This window comes from Schistocerca americana, chromosome 11 (assembly GCF_021461395.2).
Source record: "Schistocerca americana isolate TAMUIC-IGC-003095 chromosome 11, iqSchAmer2.1, whole genome shotgun sequence".
In the NCBI taxonomy this organism is placed as follows: Eukaryota; Metazoa; Arthropoda; class Insecta; order Orthoptera; family Acrididae; genus Schistocerca; species Schistocerca americana.
In genome coordinates this window covers 117,512,254-117,522,723 of record NC_060129.1, presented here as the reverse complement: position 1 = coordinate 117,522,723, position 10,470 = coordinate 117,512,254, and the positions used below count along the sequence as shown (strand labels likewise).

The following is a 10,470-nucleotide window of genomic DNA, read 5'->3' as shown; positions in this document are numbered from 1 at the left end:
TGGGTGCAAAATCAACGTCTGAAAGCATTTAATTGAATAAAAGGAAAGATATAAAGAAGTTTGTTCATATATTTTGTTATTTCATGAACAGTGATATATTCTTATAGTGGTGTAGAGCCTTATGTAATATTAATATTGTGACAGGCTGGTCGTACATGCTCTCGTTACACGTCAAGTTTTGGGCCTGATTAAGAGTAGCTAGTTCTTAGAGTCTCAAAGATTAAGTGAAGAATAAAATCACAAATAACACTGCATCAAAACCCACTATCTTAATACCATATTAAGCTAGCTATCCTGGAATCAGGTGGTATCATGGCTGTGTAGTTGTGTGTTGTCAACAACAAATAGATAAACACAAACAAACATTTCTCATGCTCTGATATCGAAGAGGGAAAGAAGAGATGACAATGACAACACACACGTATGCATATACAAGTGGTATACGTGGTGCCTTACAATACAACACAACGATATCATGCTATGAGTGGACCTAATCCATTCCATGTAAACACAGCCCACGCCATTATGGTACCACCACCGACTTGCACAGTGCCTTGTTGACAACTTAGATCCACGTCTTTGTAGGGTCTGTGCCACACTCAAACCCTACTGGCTCTTACCAACTGAAATTGGGACTCATTGGAACAGACCACAGTTTTCCTGACGTCTAGGATCGGATATATACGGTCACGAGACCAGAGCGGCTTTGTAGGCAATTTCTTGCTGTTATCAAAGACACACACATCGGTCATCTGCTGCTGTAGCCCATTAACGCCAAATTTCAATGTACTGTCCTAATGGATGTGTTTATCATACATCCTACATTGATCCAGAATGAGATTTTCACTCTGCAGCGGAGTGTGCGCTGATATGAAACTTCCTGGCAGTTAAAACTGTGTGCTGGACCGAGACTCGAACTCGGGACCTTTGCCTTTCACGGGCAAGTGCTCTACCAACTGAGCTACCCAAGCACGACTCACGCCCTGTCCTCACAGCTTCACTTCTGCCAGTACCTCGTCTCCTACCTTCCAAACTTTACAGAAGCTCTCCTGTGAACCTTGCAGAACTAGCACTCCTCAAAGAAAGGATATTGCGGAGATATGGCTTAGCCACAGCCTTGGGGATATTTCCAGAATGAGATTTTCTCTCTGCAGTGGAGTGTGCGCTGATATGAAACTTCCTGGCAGTTTAAAACTGTGTGCCGGACCGAGACTCGAACTCGGGACCTTTGCCTTTTGGGGGCAAGTGCTCTACCAACTGAGCTACCCAAGCACGACTCACACCCCGTCCTCACTGCTTCACTTCTGCCGGTACCTCGTCTCCTACCTTCCAAACTTTACAGAAGCTCTCCTGCGAACCTTGCAGAACTAGCACTCCTCAAAGAAAGGATATTGCGGAGATATGGCTTAGCCACAGCCTTGGGGATATTTCCAGAATGAGATTTTCTCTCTGCAGTGGAGTGTGCGCTGATATGAAACTTCCTGGCAGTTTAAAACTGTGTGCCGGACCGAGACTCGAACTCGGGACCTTTGCCTTTTGGGGGCAAGTGCTCTACCAACTGAGCTACCCAAGCACGACTCACACCCCGTCCTCACTGCTTCACTTCTGCCGGTACCTCGTCTCCTACCTTCCAAACTTTACAGAAGCTCTCCTGCGAACCTTGCAGAACTAGCACTCCTCAAAGAAAGGATATTGCGGAGATATGGCTTAGCCACAGCCTTGGGGATATTTCCAGAATGAGATTTTCTCTCTGCAGTGGAGTGTGCGCTGATATGAAACTTCCTGGCAGTTTAAAACTGTGTGCCGGACCGAGACTCGAACTCGGGACCTTTGCCTTTTGGGGGCAAGTGCTCTACCAACTGAGCTACCCAAGCACGACTCACACCCCGTCCTCACTGCTTCACTTCTGCCAGTACCTCGTCTCCTACTTTCCAAACTTTACAGAAGCTCTCCTGCGAACCTTGCAGAACCAGCACTCCTGGAAGAAAGGATATTGCGGAGACATGGCTTAGCCACAGCCTGGGGGATGTTTCCAGAATGAGATTTTCACTCTGCAGCAGACAGGTCCTGAGTTCGAGTCTCAGTCCAGCACACAGTTTTAATCTGCCAGGAAGTTTCATATCAGCGCACACTCCGCTGACAGCTCCACCAATGGACTGCCATTCTATTCTCTGTGAACTCTATGCTATCACGTCTGTATATGTGCACATCACTATCGCAAGACTTTTGTCACCTCATTGTATAAAGCTATCATTTGCATCCATACTCATTTTAATAGACAAGAGGTTTATGATCATGAAATCTGGCATTTTAAGTATGAAACTGATCTACCAATAAGGAAGACAATCATCGATTCTCTGGGATGTAATAAGTTTCTGTGGTACAACTCATCTCCACACTGACACTCATTTATATAAAAATTGGCAAAGAGGGCTACCTCTCACACATCACCAGAATTAATTTTCTGTCGGGACGTGTGTCATGCACACAACTAAAGTCTTGCACTCAAATGGATTCTTTTACCCATAGCAGTTGTAATCACTGTCTCTACAGTCATCCAAGTTCAACACCATGAAAGGGAGTAGTGGACTCTTAATTCACCCTCTGTTACACATGCACAGTGAAATAATATATTGTAGACAGTACTGTATTGACCCAAAAATATTCAGTCCATGAGTGTGCTTGGCCAACATCATTAACATATTTATAATCCAGATGTGACTGTCAATGTATTTTATTAGTAAGAAACAGCACAACCCTACCTCTATTGGGCAACTCAGTAACTGTGTCAAATTCTGCTCTGATGCAATGGCATATGGAGGAATTACTACACATACAAGTCAGTGTTTCTTAGCTCGGCAATTTTAAAACAGCAGCACTACTCACAAAACGGTAAAAGTGTGGTGAAATAAAATGAATCCACAATTAATTAATTTTATTTATTTATTTTCGTGTCCCATAGATCTTTGATGCAAGCATATCACTAGAATGTAGAATGTGTCCAATTTTTATTTTTATTTATTTATTACATATCCCATTAATCCGTATTGTGATAAATCATAAGGACGTGGAACGAGTCATGATTACATAACACAGATGTAATACATGTATATAAAATTACAAAAATGTACCATAAAATGATGAGTAAGTTTGACAGTTAAAATGAAATCAAAGGTATAGCTCAAGTAACATAAAACAATTAATGAAAAAGAAAATATAGTACATTGTCCGACTTAAGCAGTTAAGGTGAGTTATAGCAAAACACATTACAACAAAGTTTTAAGAATATAAATACCAATGGCAATACAATTTACAAAAAACTGTCATTGCTTTATCTGCAGGTACTCATCAAGCGAGTAGAAGGAATTTTCGAATAGGTATTCTCTTAATTTACATTTAAAAGAAGGTAAGACATTAATGCGAACTTTAATATCTGAAGGAAGAAAGTTGAAAATTTTTGTAGCAGAATTATGAACACCTTTTTGCACAAGACTTAAATGTTTCACATCCCTATGTAAAAGATTTTTTGACCTAGTATCATGATCGTGACATTCACTGTTACATTACTGGCCATTAAAATTGCTACACCATGAAGATGACATACTACAGATGCGAAATTCAACCAACAGGAACAAGATGCTGTGATACGCTAATGATTAGCGTTTCAGAGCATTCACATAAGGTTGGCGCCGGTGGTAAAACCTACAACATGCTGACATGAGGAAAGTTTCCAATCGATTTCTCATACACAAACAGCAGTTGACTGGCGTTGCTTGGTGAAACATCATTGTGATGCCTTGTGTAAGGAGGAGAAATCTGTACCATCACGTTTCCGACTTTGATAAAGGTCGAATTGTAGCCTATCACAATTGTGGTTTATCGTATCGCGACATTGCTGCTCACGTTGGTCAAGATCCAATGACTGTTAGCAGAATATGGAATCGGTGGGTTCAGGAGGCTAATACGGAACGCCGTGCTGGATCCCAACGGCCTCGTATCACTAGCAGTCAAGATGACAGGCATCTTACTCACACGGCTGCAACAGATCATGCAACCACGTCTCAATCCCTGAGTCAACAGATGGGGACGTTTGCAAGACAACAACCATCTGCACGAAAAGTTCGACAACATTTGCAGCAGCACGGACTATCAGCTCGGAGACCGTGGCTGCGGTTACCCTTGATGCTGCATCATAGACAGGAGCGCATGCGATGGTGTACTCAACGACGAACCTGGGTGCGCGAATGGCAAAACGTCATTTTTTCAGATGAATCCAGATTCTGTTTACAGCATCGTGATGGTTGCATCCGTGTTTGGCGACATTGTGGTGAACTCCCATTGGAAGTGTGTATTCGTCATCACCATAATGGCGTATCACATGTCGTGATGGTATGGGGTGCCATCGATTACACGTCTCTGTCACCTCTTGTTTGCATTGACGGCACTTTGAACAGTGGACATTACATTTCGGATGTGTTATGACCGTGGCTCTACCCTTCATTCGATCCCTGCAAAACCCTACATTTCAGCAGGATAATGCATGACCGCATGTTGCAGGTCCTGTACGGGCCTTTCTGGATACAGAAAATGTTCGACTGCTGCCCTGGCCAACACATCCTCCAGATCTCTCACCAATTGAAAACGTCTGGTCAATGGTGACCGAGCAACTGGTTCATCACAATATGCCAGTCACTACTCTTGATGAACTGTGGTATTGTGTTGAAGCTGCATAGGCAGCTGTATCTGTACACGCCATCCAAGCTCTGTTTGACTCAATGCCCAGGCATATCAAGGCCGTTATTACAGCCAGAGGTGGTTGTTCTGGGTAGTGATTTCTCAGGATCTGTGCACCCAAATTGCGTGAAAATGTAATCACTTGTCAGTTCTAGTATAATATATTTGTCCAATGAATACCTGTTTATCACCTGCATTTCTTCTCGGTGTAACAATTTTAATGGCTTGTGGTGTAGTTTTAAAGAGAGAGTGGTTATTAGAAACAAAAATCATCAAAGAAAATATGTATTGAGAGGTAACTGTTAATATTTGTAACTTACAGAACAGATTTCTGCAAGAATATCTTGGATGAACACCGTTCAAGATTCTCACAGCTCTGTTCTGTGCAGTAAATATTTTTTTGGCTGAAGGCTGGTTACCCCAAAATATTATGCCATGTGACATGATAGAATGAAAATAACCAAAGTAGGCAGCTTTGATAGCGTTCACATCACCAATGGGGGTGATTACAAGCAAAAAGCGTAAGTTGCCACACTGAGCCTTCTATGTAGGTGTAGGGTATGTACAGACCAGTTGAACTTACCATCAATTAGAATGCCCAAGAACTTAGATGATTCACATTGTAGTATATTTAGTTTACCACAGTGTAAATAGCATATTTCAATTACTTACTGAAATGTATGAAATAGCATAAACTGAGTTCTTTTCAATATTTAGGGTTAGTCCATTGCACTTAAACCAGTGTAGGATGTCAACGAGTACAGTATAACATTTATTTTCTAGGTCACTTTTAGTTTGACTTGAATAGTGGTTGTTGTTGTTCTTGTGGTCTTCAGTCCTGAGACTGGTTTGATGCAGCTCTCCATGCTAATCTATCCTGTGCAAGCTCCTTCATCTCCCAGTATCTACTGCAACCTACACCCTTCTGAATCTGCTTAGTGTATTCATCTCTTGGTCTCCCTCTGCGATTTTAACCCTCCACGCTGCCCTCCAATGCTAAATTTGTGATCCCTTGATGCCTCAGGACATGTCCTACCAACCAATCCCTTCTTCTAGTCAAGTTGTGCCACAAACTTCTCTTCTCCCCAATCCTATTCAATACCTCCTCATTAGTTACATGATCTACCCATCTAATCTTCAACATTCTTCTGTAGCACCACATTTCGAAAGCTTCTATTCTCTTCTTGCCCAAACTATTTATTGTCCGTGTTTCACTTCCATACATGGCTACACTCCAGACAAATACTTTCAGAAACGACTTTCTGACACTTAAATCTACACTCGATGTTAACAAATCTCTCTTCTTCAGAAACACTTTCCTTGCCATTGCCAGTCTACATTTTATATCCTCTCTACTTGAACCATCATCAGTTATTTTGCTCCCCAAATAGTAAAACTCCCTTACTACTTTAAGTTTCTCATTTCTTCATCTAATTCCCTCAGCATCACCCGACTTAATTTGACTACATTCCATTATCCTCGTTTTGCTTTTGTTGATGTTCATCTTATATCCACCTTTCAAGACACTGTCCATTCCGTTCAACTGCTCTTCCATATCCTTTGCTGTCTCTGACAGAATTACAATGTCATTGGCGAACCTCAAAGTTTTTATTTCTTCTCCATGGATTTTAATACCTACTCCGAATTTTTCTTTTGTTTCCTTTACTGCTTGCTCAATATACAAATTGAATAACATCGGGGAGAGGTTACAACCCTGTCTTACTCCCTTCCCAACAACTGCTTCCCTTTTATGTCCCTCGACTTTTATAACTGCCATCTGGTTTCTGTACAAATTGTAAATAGCCTTTCACTCCCTGTATTTTACCCCTGCCACCTTTAGAATTTGAAAAAGAGCATTCCAGTCAACATTGTCAAAAGCTTTCTCTAAGTCTACAAATGCTAGAAATGTAGGTTTGCCTTTCCTTAATCTTTCTTCTAAGATAAGTCGTAAGGTAAGTATTGCCTCACGTGTTCCAGTATTTCTACAGAATCCAAACTGATCTTCCGCGAGGTCGGCTTCTACCAGTTTTTCCATTCGTCTGTAAAGAATTCGCGTTAGTATTTTGCAGCTGTGACTTATTAAACTGATAGTTTGGTAATTTTTACATCTGCCAACACCTGATTTCTTTGGGATTGGAATTATTATATTCTTCTTGAAGTCTGAGGGTATTTCACCTGTCTCATACATCTTGCTCACCAGATGGTAGAGTTTTGTCAGGACTGGCTCTCCCAAAGCCGTCAGTAGTTCTAATGGAATGTTGTCTACTCCCCGGGGCCTTGTTTCGACCCAGGTCTTTCAGTGCTCTGTCAAACTCTTCACGCAGTATCGTATGTCCCATTTCATCTTCATCTACATCCTCTTCCATTTCCATAATATTGTCCTCAAGTACATCGCCCCTCTATAGATCCTCTATATACTCCTTCCACCTTTCTGCTTTCCCTTCTTTGCTTAGAACTGGGTTTCCATCTGAGCTTTTGATATTCATACAAGTGGCTCTCTTTTCTCCAAAGGTCTCTTTAATTTTCCTGCAGGCTGTATCTATCTTACCCCTAGTGAGATAAGCCTCTACATCCTTACATTTGTCCCCTAGCCATCCCTGCTTAGCCATTTTGCACTTCCTGTCGATCTCATTTTTGAGACGTTTGTATTCCTTTTTGCCTGCTTCATTTATTGCATTTTTATGTTTTCTCCTTTCATTAATTAAATTCAATATTTCTTCTGTTACACATGGATTTCTACTAGCCCTCGTCTTTTTACCTACTTGATCCTCTGCTGCCTTCACTACTTCATCCCTCAGAGCTACCCATTCGTCTTCTACTGTATTTCTTTCCCCCATTCCTGTCAATTGTTCCCTTATGCTCTCCCTGAAACTCTGTACAACCTCTGGTTTAGTCAGTTTATCCAGGTCCCATCTCCTTAAATTCTCACCTTTTTGCAATTTCTTCAGTTTTAATCTACAGTTCATAACCAATAGATTGTGGTCAGAGTCCACATCTGCCCCTGGAAATGTCCTACAATTTAAACCTGGTTCCTAAATCTCTGTCTTACCATTATATAATCTATCTGATACCTTTTAGTAACTCCAGGATTCTTCCATGTATACAACCTTCTTTTATGATTCTTGAACCAAGTGGTATCATGGGCAAAAAGAGTAAATTTACACTCGGTGGCTGTACAAAGTGGGAGATCATTGATAAAGATAAGAAAAAGCAAAGGTCCCAAAATTGACCCTTGATGCACTCCACACTTTAATATGCCCCAATCAGATGAGATGGGACTATCATTGGCACCTTCTGTTTTGTAGATGATTCACTCCACCTACTAGTGCTACCTGTCAAGCCGTAAGTGTGGCATCAAGAGTTACAATGCCACAATGGAGGTGCACATTCTCGTAAGTTGGCACTACGAGAGAAGATTAACTATGCTGACTACAGTGCCCCCAGACCGACACTGTGAAGCTCAGCAAGTGCTGTCTTGATTTCTGGGCATTTCATCAAGAGCAGACGGCCTGGAAATATCACTTCTACGACCAAGTGGGCTAGCTTGCTATTGAGACTTTGTATTGATTACGTTTAGTTAAAGCTTGGACAGCAATGAGTATTTGTTAGTTTTCAAATTATACAGAAAAATCATCCTAACTTCACAGTATTAGACATGGGCTACAGCTTCACACCTACTGCTCATCCTAGCCAAAGTTATGTATGCATTTGATATTTACTTGTGTTTTTTGACTCTATTAAAAGTGTTAAAGTTACCTGCAGTACAGAAGTGCTTCATCTCTCCTGCTCCTACTCAGTTCTTTCACTCTTGGCATATATTACAGAAGCAGTTCACAGGAGCAGACCCACGCACTGCCTATCCAGGCGGGATACAAAAATAAGAATTAGGCTTCTGTAAGAGAATGTTTTGGTCTACACAGTCAAAGGCCTTTGACAAGTCACAGAAGATTCCAATAGGCAACATTCTATTATTTATTGACTCTAATAAAATTTCATTTGTGAGAGAAAAAATAGCCTGCTCAATTGTCTACCTTTTTGGAAACCAAACTGATTTCTGTTGAGTCTGTTATGGATGTTAAGATCTTCTACAATTCTTTTATACATTAGCTTCTCCAATACTTTTGAGAAACTACTTAGTAGTGATACTGGACAGTAGTTAGATAAATTAGTTTTGTCACCCTTCTTGGAAAGTGGTTTCACAACAGCAAGCTTTAATCTCTTTGGGACAGCACCTTGCTGCATAGACTCATTAAAAATGTGACACAAGACTTGACATATGTTATCACTACAATGCTTTAGAATTTTAGGTAAAATGTTGTCAAAACCTGTGGAATTTTTATTTTTCAAGGCCTCGATGGTATTTTTAACTTCAGTAATAGTGACAGTGGCAATACAAATTGGGTCACACATTTGGGATTAGCTCTTTGTAATAATCACATAGCGGCATTTAAGGAACCCCTACAACCTACATATTCTGCTGCAGTTAAGAAGTCATTGTTGAATATGTTGGATACTGTTACAGGATTATGAATGAATAACCTCATCATGACAGCTTATCTCCACGGTATTAACATTCTTGTTACTATTGCCGCACTTTCTTTACAACATTCCAAATTGTTTTTATTTTGTTCTTGGATTTACCAATTTCAGACTTAATATACAAGCTCCTGTATTTGTTTAGCACCCTTTTTTTTAATTTTCCAATATACTTTATAATGATACCTTTCAAAGGAATCATTTGATACTCTTAGTGAGGCATGTAGCTCCCTCTTAGTCCTATAAGGTTTACTGGAATTAACCTCGTTGTTCATTCTGACCTTTTTTTTTTTTTTCAAGGGTCATTTCAAATATAATTCATTTAAAAAAATTTAGATTTAACATTAACATCTGAGGTACTATACACTGGAAGCCAATCTATCTGTGCCAAATTGTAATTAAAGGCAGTCATAGTTTCAGTGTTTGTAAGTCTATAGGATCTATAGGTGTGGGAGACACTGTTTCACAGACTAATGTTATTGACTTTAAGAAGTTGTCCACCATGGTCAGTCAGGTCATAAATTAGTTTGCTTGCACTAGCACTGTTTACTCTGCTCTTGTCAATGAAAATATTATCTAAAAGGCTCTCGCAAATTTGTGTAACTCTAGTGGGCCAGTTAACCATAGCAGCCAAGTTGTAAGAATTTATTAAATGGTCCAGCTCAGTCTTAAGGTGGTAATCAGTTAAGGAGTTGACATTAAAGTCACCTGCAACTATTATATTTCTGATTTTGGAGAACAATTTCGCCAAAAGAGATTCTAACTTATCCATAAAGATGCAAAACTTCCCTGCTGGAGCTCTGTAAATTGGAAGCACATTAAGTAACATGTCCTCTGCAGTAATTTTAGTCCCACAAATTTACTTAAATCCAAAGACCCGCCAGGTTAGCCGAGCGCACTAACGTGCCGCTTCCTGGACTCGGGTAGGCGCGCCGGCCCCGGATCGAATCCACCCGGCGGATTAACAATGAGGGCCGGTGTGCCGGCCAGCCTGGGTGTGGTTTTAGGCCGTTTTCCACATCCCCCTAGGTGAATACTGGGCTGGTCCCCACGTCCCACCTCAGTTACACGGCAAGCAGACATCTTACCACTTTCACACTATTCCATGGATTTCACTCGATGCAGGCAGTTGGGCTACACTAATTCCTTCCCTGGGGGTACGGGGTGGCAGCAGGAAGGGCATCCGACCACCGTTCAACT

The 10,470-nt window shown here is 40.9% G+C and overlaps 4 non-coding genes across 4 annotated transcripts; all 4 read right to left on the bottom strand.

Moving 5' to 3' along the window:
- Positions 1-897: 897 nt before the first annotated feature.
- On the bottom strand, positions 898-972 carry Trnas-uga. Its single transcript has one exon. It is a non-coding gene; the product is annotated as a tRNA-Ser (tRNA).
- Positions 973-1,198: 226 nt separating this feature from the next.
- Positions 1,199-1,273, bottom strand: Trnal-caa. Its single transcript has one exon. It is a non-coding gene; the product is annotated as a tRNA-Leu (tRNA).
- A 226-nt stretch (positions 1,274-1,499) lies between these two features.
- Trnal-caa lies at positions 1,500-1,574 on the bottom strand. The gene has a single exon. It is a non-coding gene; the product is annotated as a tRNA-Leu (tRNA).
- A 226-nt stretch (positions 1,575-1,800) lies between these two features.
- Trnal-caa lies at positions 1,801-1,875 on the bottom strand. The gene has a single exon. It is a non-coding gene; the product is annotated as a tRNA-Leu (tRNA).
- Between the last annotated feature and the right edge of the window lie 8,595 nt (positions 1,876-10,470).